Below are 17,042 nucleotides of genomic sequence, written 5' to 3'. Positions count from 1 at the left end.
CTGACTGACAGTAATCAGCTAGGTAGTGAAACAGTCAGCTGCTTCTAAGCCTTAAACAGCTGCATCTCGGCGCTTCCACAGAGAGATGATTTGAAAGCCAAACATCGCCCATTGGGAACACCTTACTATCACTAGTTTAAGAGACTCTTAAGGTCTTGCAGAGGTGCCTGTCTAATAGCATGCGCTTTGCAAGCTATAGGTGTTTAGGCTGAGGCAGAATGCCTGTTAACAAAATGTTTTTCTAAAGGGGCCTCGCACTCTTTTCCAAGCAATGGTCACCATCCCCACCGAGTGTCACAATGTAGTCATGTCCTAGGACATCACCTGTTAGTCTCCATTTGTCTGCCACCAACACTTTAGGTTACGGGGTCACAACCGCACCCCAAAGACCAGAGGAGCCGCTGTCGTTCTGGCGGCGCAGATTGGGCTGAAGGTGGGGCGCTTGAATCTCGCTGTTGGAGGCCGTCTGAAACTGACCCAAGCCTTTCCCTTGAATTAAATGTAAATAAGAAATGAACCCCAGATGCATATGGAATCAATCACGTGTTTCCTTTGAGCCGTTTCAGAGACTGCTCCAGAGTTTACCTTGCACAGATGCGCAAAGATTAATGATGGGGGTGCACGCTTCCAGGCGTCTTACAACTATAGGGACTGATTAGAGACAATTCGTAGCTTGTGCTCATTTCCCTCTATTCCCCGTGTTGCAGTGGTAGGATGACGTAAATTCCTGCTTCGACACGTAACGGCATTATAATCAAGTGCAGGAGCTGAGGGCTTTAGTTTTGTTTCGTTTTCCATGGCGTTCGTAAGCGCGCAAATCAAAGGCAATTCCTGCGTCTAACACGAATGTAAATGCTTTTGAAAGTGCAGTGTGGTGCAGCTTGTAAAATCCTTGTCCACATTTTTGGTTTGTTGATGTTTTTTCTGTCTGCCAAAGTTGCATTTTGACATCCGGACTGGGGGACTTTATCATTTGAACGTGAAGCCAGCCTTAAACCCTCTGAGGCGTGTCTGTCTGCCGGCACGAATCTTGTGAAAGGTATTTTTTTTAACGGAGAGCAACTTTAAAAAGGTTTCCGCAGCCAAATCGCAGTCCGTGTTTGATTATAGGAGGAATGCGGCGGCGGCGAGCTCGCATTTGTCGTGCTCGAGTGGTTAAGGCGATGAGCTCGAAATGCGTTGGGGCTTCCCCGCGCAGGTGCGAAACCTGCCGACTCCGGCGTCTGCCGCACGTCGCCTTGTGCCTGCGCGGCAGAGGCGAAGTGCCGCTTTTCCTTTCCTGGTACTATAACAACGCGAAATCGCTTGGACCCGCTGCCATGGAAATCAATTCTTCAGATAACTACACATTTTGCGTTCGCACCTCTGGTGCTCTACTTATGCCTTTGAAAACCTAATGAATAAAGCTGAAAGAACCGACACGATATGTAGGTGCTGGTAAAGCACGCAGTAAAGAACTGTTAACAGCAAGGGTTTCAGTGGGTTAACTGAGGAGAAGGCGTGATCGCTAATTGTTGACTTTTTATTTGGTGTTAGAAACACTCTTACTGTGCATGATGTGCAACAAATGTAGCCACAGAAATTGCATCACGCTTTCATGTATGCTATTGCAGACACCAACGTTGCCTAGATAGAAAACCGAAATAGCCGTGGGTTTGCTTGCTGGTCTGAAGGATCTCTCTTCGAATCTCTATCATTTGTCAATGGAAGTAAAAGGCGCTGCAATCTCATACGTTCAGAATCAAACCCGCAGCTATTGTTCGACTTTATTTCTTGACTAATTACAACTGAGTGTCGCATGAGCAGTTACATAAACTTGTCTGGTATATTTGAACACAAATGCCGTTCTTCAATTAAAACTAACAGTACATTGTCAGGGACATTCAGTTCTATACAAACAAGAGACAGACAAGAGAATATTTCTACCGTTCATGTGGACTACGTGTTGACTTACTGATCGGAATAATTGAAAGGTTCGGGCTCATAGCCGATGCAGTGCGTGCTAATTAGAACAGCAACGCTGAGCTCTCAGCACCGTACCGAGCCCAGGTGTTTTTCTAAAGCTCTCAGGTGCAGTTCATTTACATGAAGGAAATCTCTTACTGGGTACGATTACAATGCAGTAAGTAGCACAGACTACTTAGGGAGTAGCCCCATGCGTTTAAAAACGACCCGAGCCAGGCAGGAGTCGAACCTGCAATCTCCTGATCCGTAGTCAGACGCGTTATCCATTGCGCCACTGGCCCTGGTGTGACACTGCAGGACTGTAACCCAGTGAGATCAGCACTGCACCTAGTAAAATATTACCCCCGGTCCATTCTTTTCCAAAAGTGAGAAACACCTGTTTTCTACATTTTGTCTGTTTTAAAACCATATCTCTTTAAACCAAACCAAGAGTTTGTCTTTTGCACTGATATTCTGATTCATTTCGATTTCAAAGAAAAAAAAAACATTATCTTCCAAAGCATCATAAAATTGTCCATTCTTCCAGACTCTACTTCTCTCTTGTAGTAGTACAGCAGACCTTTCCAGGTGAGCAGATCACAGAGTCCGAAATATGCTTCCTCCATCAAGCAAAGTACCTGAACATGACTCTGTCTTCATAAAAGCGCCCCTGTAATAAAGAAATTAAATCCGAAATCAAGAGGGCAGTTGCCTACTGAAGTTCAAGAAGTCATCAATTTTAACCCAGCAACACATTAAAGGCTGCATCTATACAAGTACGATTCTAGAAATGCTCACCAGATTACGTTTTAAGAAGGAACTGTGCCTCAGGTTCCGCCGAGATCTTAACTCGGATGGCAGGATTCAGAGTCCGGAGTGTGGACTGATGGCGCACGGAGGGTCCATATACTGTGGATCCCTCAGTGATCTTCCGCGTGTTCAAACCGCCAGCGTGTGACTCCCCTGTCCCTGTGACCTCATTGCTCTGCTCTCGCCTCTGTGCAGCTGAGCCCAACTCATGGTAAAGTGGAAAAAAATATGCCCTCATCGTGGGATTTACTCTGGATCGAGGATAGATGTCACTTTTTTATCGTTGAACAGGATGTATGTGATGTGGCGACTAGGTTCAATATTGTATCCTTTTAAAAGATTAAGGACTGGGGTGAGCGTGATTTACCACCCTTTCAGCTAAGAACCCGACATGAGCACCGTTTAAGCTGCATAGACTCGGTCGTTTAACTCTTCTCCATTAGCAGGGTTAAGGTTAAAGAAAAAAAACATTGCTGACTTCTTTTTTTTTGCCAGCCGCTAGCGCTGATTAGCAATGTTTGTATTTCATGTTTTGCAAGTTCCATCCATTTTAAGAAAAACAAGTCGCGTTAAAGACAGGAAATGAATACTTGCATTTAATTAAGTCTAGCCGTAGGCGGTTGTCTGTAAGGACCAGTTCTGTTCGAGAAGACAGAACAAAGAAGGCACCACTGGGATTCGGACTCAGGATCTCCTGTTTAAGAGACAAGCGCTTTAACCAACTAAGCAACGGCGCCCCGGTAGTGTTGTCCTTTTGCAGCCACTTGGACACACCACTCAGACACATCTGCATTCGGTGTGTGCTCCGCCTGCTCGCTGAGCAAGTTGCCACCTTTACATACAATAGCAACATCGACACCAAGAGAAAGGATGACAAATGGCTTTTATCTGGAACTTTTCATGTCCAAGGAGCTCAATGTGCTTTCTGTGTACAACAGGGCCACTGAACTCCACAATGGCCACTGAACCACAGCAGTGGCTTGCTGGCTTGACATCTCCCAAGGAAAATGTTGAAATCGCATGTGGAACAGGAAAAGGACCCTTGAGTACGAGGGAAAAAAAAGAAAAAGATCATCTGGAGCGCGCCAACCCATGTCTGGACAGCCCAGTTTCATCGACGAGGTGGCCGAGTGGTTAAGGCGATGGACTGCTAATCCATTGTGCTCTGCACGCATGGGTTCGAATCCCATCCTTGTCGCTCTCTACGTTTGACGTTGGCTCTCCTTTTGTTTGCTCCAGTACTAGAGCCTTACATTTTCTAGCGGTGGCTGAACATGGTATAGTAGGCTAACGTTGGTATCGAGCAGTGGTAGTAACAGTATTTACGTGCCGCTGCTGCCAAGTGGCTCTGGGTTGAGACCGCGTTTTCACTTACTTGCAGCACAAACGGAGAAAGCGATTTTTGACAGTCTCTCGAGAGACTGCGCTAGGTGTTTAGGGATAGACTTTGTCAGTTCCCCCTGGGATGATGGCCTCTCAAATAGTTTGTGATTCCTCTAGACGTTTATACAGTAGAAGCCTGCTTCGTGGCTTAAATCCAAGCTAAGGAAACGAGTTAGAGGTCTGATGCAGAACTGCAAATTCAATGAAGGGGAACACTACAGTACATTGCACTGTATGTGTGAGGAAAGCTGCCCCCTTCTGTTCCTTGTCGACTGAACAGAGGACTGTAAAGGATACCGCCAAGAAACTTTAGGATGCTGGTTGGAATCCAGCTCCAAAGAAGCCCCTTTGGGTGTTATGTAATCAAAAAGTAAGAACAGAGAATCTCCCTTTGATCAAAAGCGCAACAGAACTGTTTTCCGTGGAGCAGGTTTCAGACCCGTAGACCTGTTTTATTTGTAGGGCAGGGCGCATTCCCAAACGCGAATCTCCTGTTTTAGAAATGCTTTGGGCGGCGTGAAGTGAAAATAAGAAGTGGGCTCCAGATGCACATGGAAGCAATCAAGTGTTTCATCCGAGCTGTTTCAAAGACTGCTCAACAGCTTTCCTTTTACAGAGGCCCAACGATTAATGATGGGGGTGCACCCTTCAATGTGCCTTACGACTCTAGGGAGTGATTGAGACGATTCGTAGCGTGTGTTCATTTCCCTCTATTCCCCATGTTGCAGTGGTAAGATGACGTAAATTCCTGCTTCGACACGTAACGGCGTTATAATCAAGTACAGGAGCTGAGGGCTTTTGTTTTGTTTCGTTTTCTATGGCGTTCGTAAGCGCGCAAAACAAAGACAATTCCTGCGTCTAACACGAATGTAAATGCTTTTGAAAGTGCAGTGTGGTGCAGCTTGTAAAATCCTTGTCCACATTTGTGGTTTGTTGATGTTTTTTCTGTCTGCCAAAGTTGCATTTTGACATCCGGACGGGGAGACTTTATCATTTGAACGTGAAGCCAGCCTTAAACCCTCTGAGGCGTGTCTGTCTGCCGGCATGTATCTTGTGAAAGGTTTTTTTTTTAACAGAGAGCGACTTTAAAAAGGTTTCCGCAGCCACCTCGCACTCCGTGTTAGATTATAGGAGGAATGCGGCGGCGGCGAGCTCGCTGTAGTCGTGGCCGAGTAGTTAAGGTGATGGATTTGAAATCCATTGGGGACTCCCCGCTCAGGTTCGAATCCTGCCGACTACGGCGTCTGCCGCACGTCACCTTGTGCCTGTGCGGCAAAGGCGAAGTGCCGCTTCTCCTTTCCTGGTACTATAAAAATGCTACATCGCTTGGTCCTGCTTCCATGGAAAGCAGTTCCTCAGGTAATTCTACTCTCTTACCAAAGCTGTTAGGTTCCTTTCCGTGGTGAGATGGGTTGTCATGCAACGCTGCCACATAGTGCCGACAGACAAGTGTGTTGCGGGAGAAGAGAAAAGTGTTTGAAGATTTAAGAGTGTCTTAGGTGGAGCCAAAATCAAGTGTCACAAATGCAAGTGGGAAGATTTCCAATGTTTAATATGGTCAAAATAAGCGGAAGTTACCAGCTGGTCCGGCACAGTCTGCCATGCTTTTGTCATATACTGTAAAGTGGTGTGGAACTGGGTGTCGAACTGGAGCCTCACCATTTGCATATGTGAGGCTCCAGTTATACATCGAGTGTCACATTAAATGACAAAAATGAAGAGAGTTAAAGCACCTGGAGAGGTTTTCTTACAACTTTTGAGCTGACACAGTTTTGGAAAATGTTTCCTTCACGGTGCACTGAACAACATAGGCAGCCAAGAGTCTCCAAAACAAAACAGAATGGACAGATAGGAGAAAATTCCCACTCGTCCTGAAGTTCCCAAAATCCAGCACTGAGCGTAAACAAAGTGTCTAAGTAGCGTGGGAATGCTAACCCTAACCCTAGCTGGAGTTTGAGCAATCCGGCACTGAGCGTAAGAAGATGAGTCAAAGTAACGTCTAATCGGATTAGTTTCCTTAGAGCTGGTTCAGAGTTTGCTCAAGAGTTTACCTTTCACAGATGCGCAAAGAAGAATGTTGGGGGTGCACGCTTCAAGGCGCCTTACAGCTGTAGGGAGTGATTCGAGACGATTCGTGGCATGTGCTCGTTCCCATATACCGTACGACCCGGGGTGCAGTGCTAGGATGACGTACAATACCGCTTGGGCACGTAACGGGGTTATATGCAAGTGCAGGACGTGAGGGTTTTCGTTTGTTCGTTTTGTTTTGCTCTGCTTTGCTTTGTTTTGCTTTCCATCGCGTTGGTAAGAGCGTAAATAAAAAGGCGATTCCTGTGTCTACCACTAATGTAAGAGCTATTTCAAGTGCGACGTGGTGCGGCTTTTCAAATGCTTGTGGGCATTTCTCTGTTGTTGATTCTTTTTTTGTGTGTAACAAAGTGGCATTTTCATGTCCGGACGGGGAGACTTTATCATTCCGACATGAAGCCACCCTTAAGTCCTCTGAGGCGTGTCTGTCTGCAAGGCTTGTATTTTGGAAATGTTTTTTTGAAACGGAGAACGACTTTGAAATAGGCTTCTGCCGGCGCCTCGCGATCCAGGTAAGATTGTAGCAAGAACGCAGCGGCAATGGGGCTTGCTGTAGTCGTGGCCGAGTGGTTAAGGCGATGGACTAGAAATCCATTGGGGTCTCCCCGCACAGGTTCCAATCCTGCCGACTACGTTGTCCGCTTTCAGTCGGTGTGTTTCGGCACAAGCAAAGAAGCGCGCCTCTTTGCTGTTCCTGGTGGTTTTAAAACGCCCAATCGCTTGTACCCGCTGCCTTAGAAATAAGTTCTTCAGCGTCCGCAAATGGCATTTTGCAGCTGGAAGCAGATGTCGACGCGTTTTGCACAGAGCACCAAAAAAGCGTCTTTTTTGAAGGCCCAGGCACTGAGCATTGGTGGTTCAGTGGTAGAATTCTCGCCTGCCACGCGGGAGGCTCGGGTTCGATTCCCGGCCAATGCAGTGGCTTTTGCAGCGAGCGGCTCCATCACTTGCATCCCCTTGCAACTCGCAACTGAAAACCCACTGAAGCTAAGCAGGTGTGAGCCAGGTCAGTACCTGGATGAGGATGAGCTACAGGGAAAAACAAAGCTTCCAGCTGGAAGCGGTGTTAATGGTGCCGGCGGGGGGGCGCTCACCCTGAGGTCTGTGCGGGTCCCAATTCCCCAGTATAGTGACGGAGATGCTGTGTTGTAAAAGGGCGCTGTCTTTTGGATGAGATGTAAAACCGAGGTCACAGCGCTCTGTGGTCATTCAAAATGACCACCAAAACCTTTGACAAAAGCTCTTGGTAATTGATGGTCTTCAATAATGCTTCTCCTTTAGGTACATTTTAAATCAGCTGAAAAATGCTGTGAAATGGGGGGGCACTTCAGGCCAGTGTAGGATTTGGGTTACAAGAACCATGAAACTGCACGAGAAAGCCCGTACACTGATTACACGGCTTTCTATTCAAAGGAGGACAAAAGAAATTCCCTGAGTTTGATTTTTTGCAGCACAGAGAGGAGCACTGTCGTGAGGCTGGTTAGCTCAGTTGGTTAGAGCGTGGTGCTAATAACGCCAAGGTCGCGGGCTTGAGCCCTGTACGGGCCAGGTCTAGGTCCAGGTCCCTGTTTGTGAAACAGGCAAATGACTGTCTCAGGGGCCCATTCCTCATTCTCAAGACACATGTATGCAGTATGTACACCGTGCATTGAGCAATAGGGACTGAATACACCACAGGTAAGGTTAGAAGTCATTCTGAGGTGCCACATGTGAGGGATACAGCTAGGCATCCGAAATGTAGGGTTTGAGACCCTTCAGGAGTACTGCATCCTTTGAGACAGACCTGTGCATGTTAAACAAATGATCATTTCTTTCGGCATTAGGGACTAAATATACTAAACATATGATGCTAAAATGTTATTTTCACATATATTAATGTAATAAATGATTGCTTATGCTTTAGAAACAAATCTAATTAAAATAAAAGCTTAAGTTTTGTATTTATCTTGTACCATAGAACATGATTTTCTTTGTATTTCAAGCCCACAAAGTGTCCAAATGACGCACTACATGATATAAGGAAGATTATCACATGCATATCGGTATTATCTTTCTTATGAAAATGCATTCCTTTCATTACCTTTTACTTTTTAAAATGAACTCAAATTGAGTATAATGTAATAATTTAAGTAGAATAGATTCTAATAATATAATGATCCAGTGTTTTGCACTACTTCACTGCTTCACTGCTCTATGCCATCTGGAAATAAATCCTCAGACTGCTTACTGCCCTGGGCATGTACCAATAAATTAAAGGAGCACATCTGTTTATCACTGGGTTGAAGCAGGAGACACACAGTCTCTGCAAACACATCCTAGATACAGTGTTCCAGCACCTTTGACCTCATCCAGAACATATCATTTCTTGAAAGGGATTGCTGTCCGAATGCACATCTGAATCCCAAGCAGAATCTCTAGTAAAATACGATCATTTGTGAAACAGGCAAATGACTGTCTCAGGGGCCCATTCCTCATTGTCAGACACATGTATGGAATGCTTTCACCGTGCATTGAGCAATAGGGATTAAAAACACCGCAGGTAAGGTTAGATGTCATGTTCTATGATCATTTCTTTCAGCATTAGGGACTAAATATACTAAACGTATGATGCTAAAATGTTATTTTTACATATATTAATGTAATAAATGATTGCTTATGCTTTATAAACAAATCTAATTAAAATAAAAGCTTAAGTTTTGTATTTATCTTGTACCATAGAACATGATTTGCTTTGTATTTCAAGCCCACAAAGTGTCCAAATGTTCTATGATCATTTCTTTCAGCATTAGGGACTAAATATACCAAACGTATGATGCTAAAATCCTGAAAAAAGGATGTGCTCCATCTCGTCAGTAGATTGGATTCCAAAACTGATTTGGGTCAATATACATTACCTTTGAAATTAAAGTACAGTCTACTGTAGGGAACCATCAACTTAGAAAGCATTGGCCTTCCCTGGGGGTCAGGTAGGTGCAAAAGATAAACCTTTATCCTATCTTTATCTTAAGATAAGTGGCCAAGCAGTATTTTTCCAAGTTTCACCAAGCACATCATGTTGCCATAGTAGACAAAGTTCTATAAAATGTTAAATAACTTTTAAAAAAAGCATCTTGGTCTTACAGTACTGTACAAGGTGAATTAAACTGTCCCTGGTAATAAAAAGTAATTAGAAGCATCTCAGAAACTTTATCTCTAGAAACATTAGCTGTTTTATATCATGTAATTTAGTGTGATGTTGTCAGAATTCAAGGACATTATCACACACAGAAATTGGTTCAGTTAAATCTAAAAAACACAGCTAAACATGGGTTTAAATGTAACAGAAGTCTTACCTCTTGTCAAAAGATTTAATTCAAGAAGCGATGTAATAAATGATTGCTTATGCTTTATAAAGAAATCTAATTAAAATAAAAGCTTAAGTTTTGTATTTATCTTGTACCATAGAACATGATTTTCTTTGTATTTGAAGCCCACAAAGTGTCCAAATGATGCACTACATGATATAAGGAAGATTATCACATGCATATCGGTATTATCTTTCTTATGAAAATGCATTCCTTTCATTACCTTTTACTTTTTAAAATGAACTCAAATTGTGTATAATGTAATAATTTAAGTAGAATAGATTCAGGTAGGAAATATAGAGTCATGATGTTTATGGCTGACATCATTTCACATGGGTGAATTTTAAGCTAAGAAATAAAAACATTTACAATGAAGATACCATTGCTTAATTTTAAATGCCTTTAAAAAATAAATACCTCCTGAGAATAATTTGCCACTCCCAGATCCTTGGTAAGGTACTGTTTGAATCCAATCAGGAGAGGAGCATCCAGGGAGTGCTTTCTATAGAGTCCAGCTTGGGCCACTCTCTTCCGGCCTGCTGATACTTTTTAACTACTCAGGGCCTGTAAGGATATAAAACACCGGTTTAAACATTTTATACCTATAAGACAAATTAGAATTTTAGTAAAAAATAGATACATCTGAAAAATAAAAAGTCTTACTGCTGATAGAGTTCTTCAGAGCTCACATCTTCCCCTTCCTTATCCGCTTCTGTTTCAGTTTCTAGAGCAGCCTCTGGCATCTCTTCCTCCTGGACTGCGGCCTCTTGCTCAGGGCCGCTGGAATGCAGGTAGATTCTTTTCAACATGCTTTTACATAATATGTTGTAACAATGATTTCAAAAAGAAACTACAGAAGCCTTACAGATTAAAAATATCTCACCTTGCCAATGTGTCTTCAGGCTTCCCATGTACAAAAAGGCCCAAGGACTCTAGCAGTCTTACAACCACTATCCTGTTTGCCTCACCAGACACGATCTCTATTCTGTGGTAATCCACGATGACCCCGTTCTTCAGGTGATTCATCATGTCCTCCCTCGCCTGTTGAGAGGCCATCCTGATGTTTTCTGCCGTGGCGTGCTTCATACACGCCCTCTTCAAGTGAGCAGGAAGCTGATCAAGAGTATTCAGGCACATCTTGCACACCAGGGGAATCCTCGCGGGTTTCCTTTGAAAATAAATAATACCATCTGTGTATAGAAACAAGCTAAGACTGATTTCTTAAATTATCCTTAATTTTCTCTCTCATAGTTTGAGCATAATGATTTTATTGCATTTATATAAGAATTGCTCATTGCTCCTAAATAAATAATGGTTTCATAATAAAGTGAACACTTGGTCTCAGTCACAGACTTTCCAATAGAAGCCATTGTGGAGTTCAGCAACTGCAGGTCCTAGAAGTGGGGAAGGAATTTTAAAAGAGAAATTGAATTACAATACAGAAGGAATGGCTGAGGGATCACTGAAATATATATATACAAATTCCAAAGACTGAGTCCATATAGAAACAACTACCTTTCATTTTCAGTATAAGAAAAAAAAAACATTATCTTCCAAAGCATCATAAAATTGTCCCTTCTTCCAGACTCTACTTCTCTCTTGTAGTAGTATAGCAGACCTTTCCAGGTGAGCAGATCACAGAGTCCGAAATGAGCTTCCTCCATCAAGCAAAGTACCTGAACATGACTCTGTCTTCATAAAAGCGCCCCTGTAATAAAGAAATTAAATCCGAAATCAAGAGGGCAGTTGCCTACTGAAATACAAGAAGTCATCAATTTTAACCTAGCAACACATTAAAGGCTGCATCTATACAAGTACGATTCTAGAAATGCTCACCAGATTACGTTTTAAGAAGGAACTGCGCCTCAGGTTCCGCCGAGATCTTAACTCGGATGGCAGGATTCAGAGTCCGGAGTGCGGACTGATGGCGCACGGAGAGTCCATATACTGTGGATCCCTCAGTGATCTTCCGCGTATTCAAACCGCCAGCGTGTGACTCCCCTGTCCCCGTGACCTCATTGCTCTGCTCTCTCCTCTGTGCAGCTGAGCCCGACTCACGGTAAAATGGAAAAAAATAAGCCCTCGACGTGAGATTTATTCTGGAGCGAGCCAGTGTTGCGCATAGCTGCCTTCAAAGCAGTTAACCCAGGTTCGATTCCCGGCCAACGCAGTTACGAATGTTTTCAAATGCTGTCATGAGCCTTGGATTGTGACTAGCAAAGCGAAGCCTTTTGAAAGAGCTAAAGCACTGCAAAACGGAATTGAAGGAGAATCTTACAGGGGATTCTGAGCAGTGTCTGCATACATGCAGTCAGATAAAGGTGCTGAAAGCTTGAGCTACTCTCAATGTCATGCTGCCCTTCCCCGGAGTAAATCTGTTACATTGAAAGAATGCTTCTGGCAGGTTCAAAAAGAGACCCTTGTTAATTGGAGAAATCAATGATTTCGAATGAATTCTGTATGCGTTAAAAGACAGCTATACACAGAAAACATGCAGGACACTGCTCATGATGTTTCCCGAGCAGAAACACAGTGCGTTTTTCCAAGCCATTTGACAAAGCCCACCCACTGAAAACTGCAGCAGATCGTGTAAAGACGTTCAACTTTGTAACTACTGCACGCACAGGAAGCAGAATAAATTCCTCTTTTCAAACTGTCAAAGGTTTGCTTTGCGAACGCTGCAGGACATCGCACAATCTCTTTTGAATGGGGACAAACGATTTCTTATGGGGCGCAGTAAGTACAGACGTTTAAAATGCTCCACTCATGCCGACGATGCAGCATGAAGAAGCGCAACCTAACGTTTGACAGACAAAAGCCAGGCGCCGCTACGAGCAATATGAAATCATACTGACAAGCACACGGCGTTTCGCGCTGACACAAAAGTAATCTCGACAGACGCTGTTCTTTGCATAAAGCTGAAAGAGCTAAAGAGCGTTTCTGTTGACACGTAACAAGTTCGTTTCTTTCTACCATGATATCACCGTGACCAAATCTGTCTTTAAACACCTTGCTCAGTCTCTGACGAGACTGTCAAAAATTGCTTTCGCCGATTGTATTGCAAACCGGCGGAAGCGGGGTATTGGGAAAAGTTTTCAACTAGCAATAATCGCGCCTCGGCTAACCCTCACAGGCTACGATACTGCCACTGCGCAAAGCTGACGGTTGCCAGGCAACCGCGGGGATCCTATGGAAATCGTTATCGATCGTGTCATGGCATGTCGTTGCTATAACGCTTCATATTTGTCGTATTCTTCTTCTTCTTCTAGCTTGAGGTTTTGAAGAATTTCATGACAGACAAGGGCTCCATTGGGAACAAAGGGCGTTGTGAGAAAACCGTTGCTTATTTTCAGCAGCAGAAATACAACCCTTTAAATACAAGATGACAGAACAATGACGAAGGGCATGCCGGGAGGAACTCATGCACTACAGAGGAAAGGGGGCGGGCACGTACAGTTCACATTCAAGCCACAAGTACTCCTCTTGGATGTTGCACAAACAAATCCTAACGTCTTGAAAGCATTGCAGCATGTTTGTGTCCCACTTCCCGTGGCTGCGGGACGACTGACACGAACGGACAAACACAATCTGTGGCGTTTAGCGTGACATAGTCTTGCAGGCATCGTGCTGTCTCACTGCAATATTATACCGCTGGAGGAAACAGTCCATCTGGCCATGAAACTCATTTGAACGTCTAGCTACAGCAACTAACAATATCATGATTTATTCAGGATGTGTGGAATCAGCACGTCCCGGAGACAGCTTCCGAAATCGTGAGCATTCTCTGGTGGTAGGGGCGTTCAAGATGGCGCTCAGGTGGGAGGTAAAGTTTAGTGGTTGGGGAGTTTTTTTGAGTTTTTCATGACCTGAATGTTAATTTTTGCTTTTTTTGACTACAGAAAAATAAGGACTTAACACTAGTTGTTTAAACTTCAGTTATAATTGAAAGAAAAAAAAACGATTTTTTTTTAGGTTTAAAAAGTCCGATATGAGTAACACTGGGAAAAGAAAAGAGAGTGCTGGGTCTTCGAAGGAGAACTCTAAGATACCTCAATCGTATATGTATAGCACTACAAAAAAATCGATGGCAACTAAAGGGAAAAGTGAAGCAGCTGCAGGGGCAGCAAGAGGGCGGAGGCACCGCGCGCCCGGCCGACGTGTTGGACCGGTGCGCTTTACGTGCTGAAATAAACACGCGAAAGCCCCGAAATGTTTCCAGAGTGCTGTGCACTGGAGGTTTTTGTCTGGTGAAGACTTGCCTGGTGCTCCTCCGTGCAGATTGTTTGTCCTCCTCCAGTGCGGGACGAGTCAACACAAGGGAGCGCATTCGCCAACATCCAGGCACGCAATGCGATTTGGAAAGCAGCTCCTTTCCAAAGAGTTGCACACGAACGATCCTTCAGTCCCGCTCGGGGGGCACGGAAGCCCCGCCACACACAGCTTCAAGTAGCGAGTCAGGCGCCGGGGCTTTCGCTTACGGCCACACCACCCTGAACACGCCCGATCTCGTCTGATCTCGGAAGCTAAGCAGCGTCGGGCCTGGTTAGTACTTGGATGGGAGACTGCCTGGGAATACCAGGTGCTGTAAGCTTTTGCTCTCCCGGCCAGCAGGGGTCGCCGTTGGTGCCGTAGGCTTTGGGAGGAAAACCTGCAGGATGGAAAGGTGATCTACAGCCTCATCTCTAGAGATGTTTTGTTGCTGTGGCATGTGTGTGACCCATATTCAAAAAAAAAAACCCGTCTGTAAAACGAATATCGAAGCTGCCTCTAAATCTGCAAATGAAGATGAGTCGATAAACCACTCGTTTTTCGTATAACTAGACATATATTCATTTGTTACCGATTTCATTCATTGAGCACGGATACAGTAGAGGTACAGCCATTCACTGTTTGACATGTCTGCACTGGTACAGAACCGAGCAATCAGAAAACGGGTGAAACTGTCTTTAGACTCAGCATACAGTACCGAGGCCCCCCATGACCAAATAAAGGCTAACCTCGATAATCAGCCTAAAGAACGCAGACTACAGCAAAACGACTGACTTTGAAAAGGGAATGAACGTCCGGGAGGAGTAGTGGAACTAGCTTGAGATGCTTCTCCGGACCCCTAACTAAAAGCCAGCGAGAACCAGCAGCGGCGTCCACTCCTGTCGAACCGGGATCCTTCCGCAGCCACGCAGCTCGTGGTGTCCTAACCCTCCCGTATCTGATTTTGGACCAAGCACATCAGGGGAGAGCGCGAACGCAGTCCCCCACTACCAGAAATTATGCAGTCGAGATTCCCACATTTGGGGAATTCGCAGGGGTCAGCACAGCCGGAGTGCAATGGCCGAGCCTCGCCCTGGGTGAACCTCCTTCTTGATCAAGGTATCTCCCCTGCCAGGTAAGTATGAGTTAAACAGGCCCCTGCAAGCGGCCCGCACCCACAGCACAAATCGCGCAGCCTAGGCCACCTCCTCGCCCCGCACGCCACCGCCTCCTGCTGGGCCCACTCTTTCACACACTCACACGCCACACTAACACTCAAAAGTGTGGGCAAAACGAGAAAACGAGCGCGCCGTTTCCTACACATCTGCAGTCGCCGTTGCGCATTCGCAGCATGTCCCGGGATGCAATTCGGCCTCATTTGCATAACTCCAGACCGGCAGATCGCCACGCAAGCTCGCGACGTGCGCCTGCCACACACCGAACAAACCTTTTCAGCAATTTCCAAAAAACGGGCCTGCTCGCCTGCCCACAAGGCTCCGTCTCTTACCTGCTCTCCAGAGCCTGCTGCCTTCTGTGCTTTTCTCTCGGCACCGCTGCAGTGCACACAACTCCTGCAGCGGGAGGGGGGGAGAAAGTTCCCGCGCTCCGCCGCAGGGAAGGCTCGCTCCGTGCGCACACGTCCTTTCGATGCCAGTCCAACAAGTGCTCCGCATTAGCTGCGTCGGGGCTCCGGCGTGTCGCACCTCACCTCACCTCGCACTGCCCCCTCCTTGAATGTCTGCCGCTGGGCATGCCCCGCTCTCCTCCGCCTTATCTTATCGCGTGTGAGCACCGACAATGGCCACAATGCCGGGGAATGGCACCTGTAAAGTGTTAATTGGGGCACAGGAACAGCCCGTCTCGTCTCGGGGGGGCCGGCTTCAGAGACAATACAGCAAACACAGCGGGGCGGGGGAAGAAGACGACACCACACATGCGGGTACATTCAGCTCCGGCGGGAACGAGACATTTGTCGGTCTTTTCAAGTGCCGAGAGCCGAGCAATCCTTCACTTGTATCGTTTCTCCCCGGTGACTAGATCTGGCCCTGCGACTCTCGACTGGGCTCACCCCCGGGGCAGCCCAGCAGGTGTGAGCCTGGCCGGCACCCGGATGGGAGATTCCACCCCGGAAAAGCTCCGGTTGCTGCTGCTCCTGCAAGAGGTGTGACTGGGACCAGTAGGGAGCGCTCACCCTGCGGGCTGTGTGGCTCTCTTACGCCCCAGCCTCCTGATGGCGACACTCTGCTGCACAAACAGGCGCCGTCCTTCGGGGGAGGCGTCAAACCGAGGTCCCGACCCTCCTTGGCCATTAGGAAACCCCAGGGCGTCTCTCAAAAAGAGACGCCGGGGGTGTCCCTCTGGTGTTAGTGCTCCCCTTTACCCATCAGTCGGGGTCTCCTCCTAATCCCCGTCTCACCTGTAACAATCAATGACGAGGCCCCCCTGTCCGTGAGATTTAGTACTCGCGCAAGAGACCGGGGGCAGAGCGCGAACGCGGTCCCCCGCCCCCCACAAAGTGCGCGCTCCGGGTTCCCTCTCGGGGCCCTGCAACACAGCGGAAGGGCAGCGAGAAGGAGCCTCTTGCTCTGACGCCGCAAGGCCACAAGAGGGCGGAGGCGCCGCGCGCCCGGCCGACGTGTTGGACCGGTGCGCTTTACGTGCTGAAATAAACACGCGAAAGCCCCGAAATGTTTCCAGAGTGCTGTGCACTGGAGGTTTTTGTCTGGTGAAGACTTGCCTGGTGCTCCTCCGTGCAGATTGTTTGTCCTCCTCCAGTGCGGGACGAGTCAACACAAGGGAGCGCATTCGCCAACATCCAGGCACGCAATGCGATTTGGAAAGCAGCTCCTTTCCAAAGAGTTGCACACGAACGATCCTTCAGTCCCGCTCGGGGGGCACGGAACCCCCGCCACACACAGCTTCAAGTAGCGAGTCAGGCGCCGGGGCTTTCGCTTACGGCCACACCACCCTGAACACGCCCGATCTCGTCTGATCTCGGAAGCTAAGCAGCGTCGGGCCTGGTTAGTACTTGGATGGGAGACTGCCTGGGGATACCAGGTGCTGTAAGCTTTTGCTCTCCCGGCCAGCAGGGGTCGCCGTTGGTGCCGTAGGCTTTGGGAGGAAAACCTGCAGGATGGAAAGGTGATCTATAGCCTCATCTCTAGAGATGTTTTGTTGCTGTGGCATGTGTGTGACCCATATTCAAAAAAAAAAACCCGTCTGTAA

General features: G+C 46.5%; 7 non-coding genes across 7 annotated transcripts; 4 read left to right on the top strand and 3 right to left on the bottom strand.

Annotated features, from left to right (window-relative positions):
* Nucleotides 1-2,173: 2,173 nt before the first annotated feature.
* Nucleotides 2,174-2,246, bottom strand: trnar-acg (transfer RNA arginine (anticodon ACG)). Its single transcript has one exon. It is a non-coding gene; the product is annotated as a tRNA-Arg (tRNA).
* Nucleotides 2,247-3,870: 1,624 nt separating this feature from the next.
* Nucleotides 3,871-3,952, top strand: trnas-gcu (transfer RNA serine (anticodon GCU)). The gene has a single exon. It is a non-coding gene; the product is annotated as a tRNA-Ser (tRNA).
* Nucleotides 3,953-7,072: 3,120 nt separating this feature from the next.
* trnag-gcc (transfer RNA glycine (anticodon GCC)) lies at nt 7,073-7,143 on the top strand. Its single transcript has one exon. It is a non-coding gene; the product is annotated as a tRNA-Gly (tRNA).
* A 5,444-nt stretch (nt 7,144-12,587) lies between these two features.
* Nucleotides 12,588-12,729, bottom strand: LOC138233356 (U4 spliceosomal RNA). Its single transcript, XR_011187469.1, has one exon. It is a non-coding gene; the product is annotated as a U4 spliceosomal RNA (small nuclear RNA).
* A 1,312-nt stretch (nt 12,730-14,041) lies between these two features.
* Nucleotides 14,042-14,160, top strand: LOC138233415 (5S ribosomal RNA). The gene has a single exon (XR_011187526.1). It is a non-coding gene; the product is annotated as a 5S ribosomal RNA (ribosomal RNA).
* Nucleotides 14,161-14,796: 636 nt separating this feature from the next.
* On the bottom strand, nt 14,797-14,960 carry LOC138233439 (U1 spliceosomal RNA). Its single transcript, XR_011187550.1, has one exon. It is a non-coding gene; the product is annotated as a U1 spliceosomal RNA (small nuclear RNA).
* Nucleotides 14,961-16,767: 1,807 nt separating this feature from the next.
* LOC138233424 (5S ribosomal RNA) lies at nt 16,768-16,886 on the top strand. Its single transcript, XR_011187535.1, has one exon. It is a non-coding gene; the product is annotated as a 5S ribosomal RNA (ribosomal RNA).
* Nucleotides 16,887-17,042: the final 156 nt, after the last annotated feature.

This window comes from Lepisosteus oculatus, unplaced genomic scaffold (assembly GCF_040954835.1).
Source record: "Lepisosteus oculatus isolate fLepOcu1 unplaced genomic scaffold, fLepOcu1.hap2 HAP2_SCAFFOLD_67, whole genome shotgun sequence".
Lineage (NCBI taxonomy): Eukaryota > Metazoa > Chordata > Actinopteri > Semionotiformes > Lepisosteidae > Lepisosteus > Lepisosteus oculatus.
Note: the sequence above shows the minus strand (reverse complement) of the source record. Positions and strands in the feature narration are given on the sequence as shown.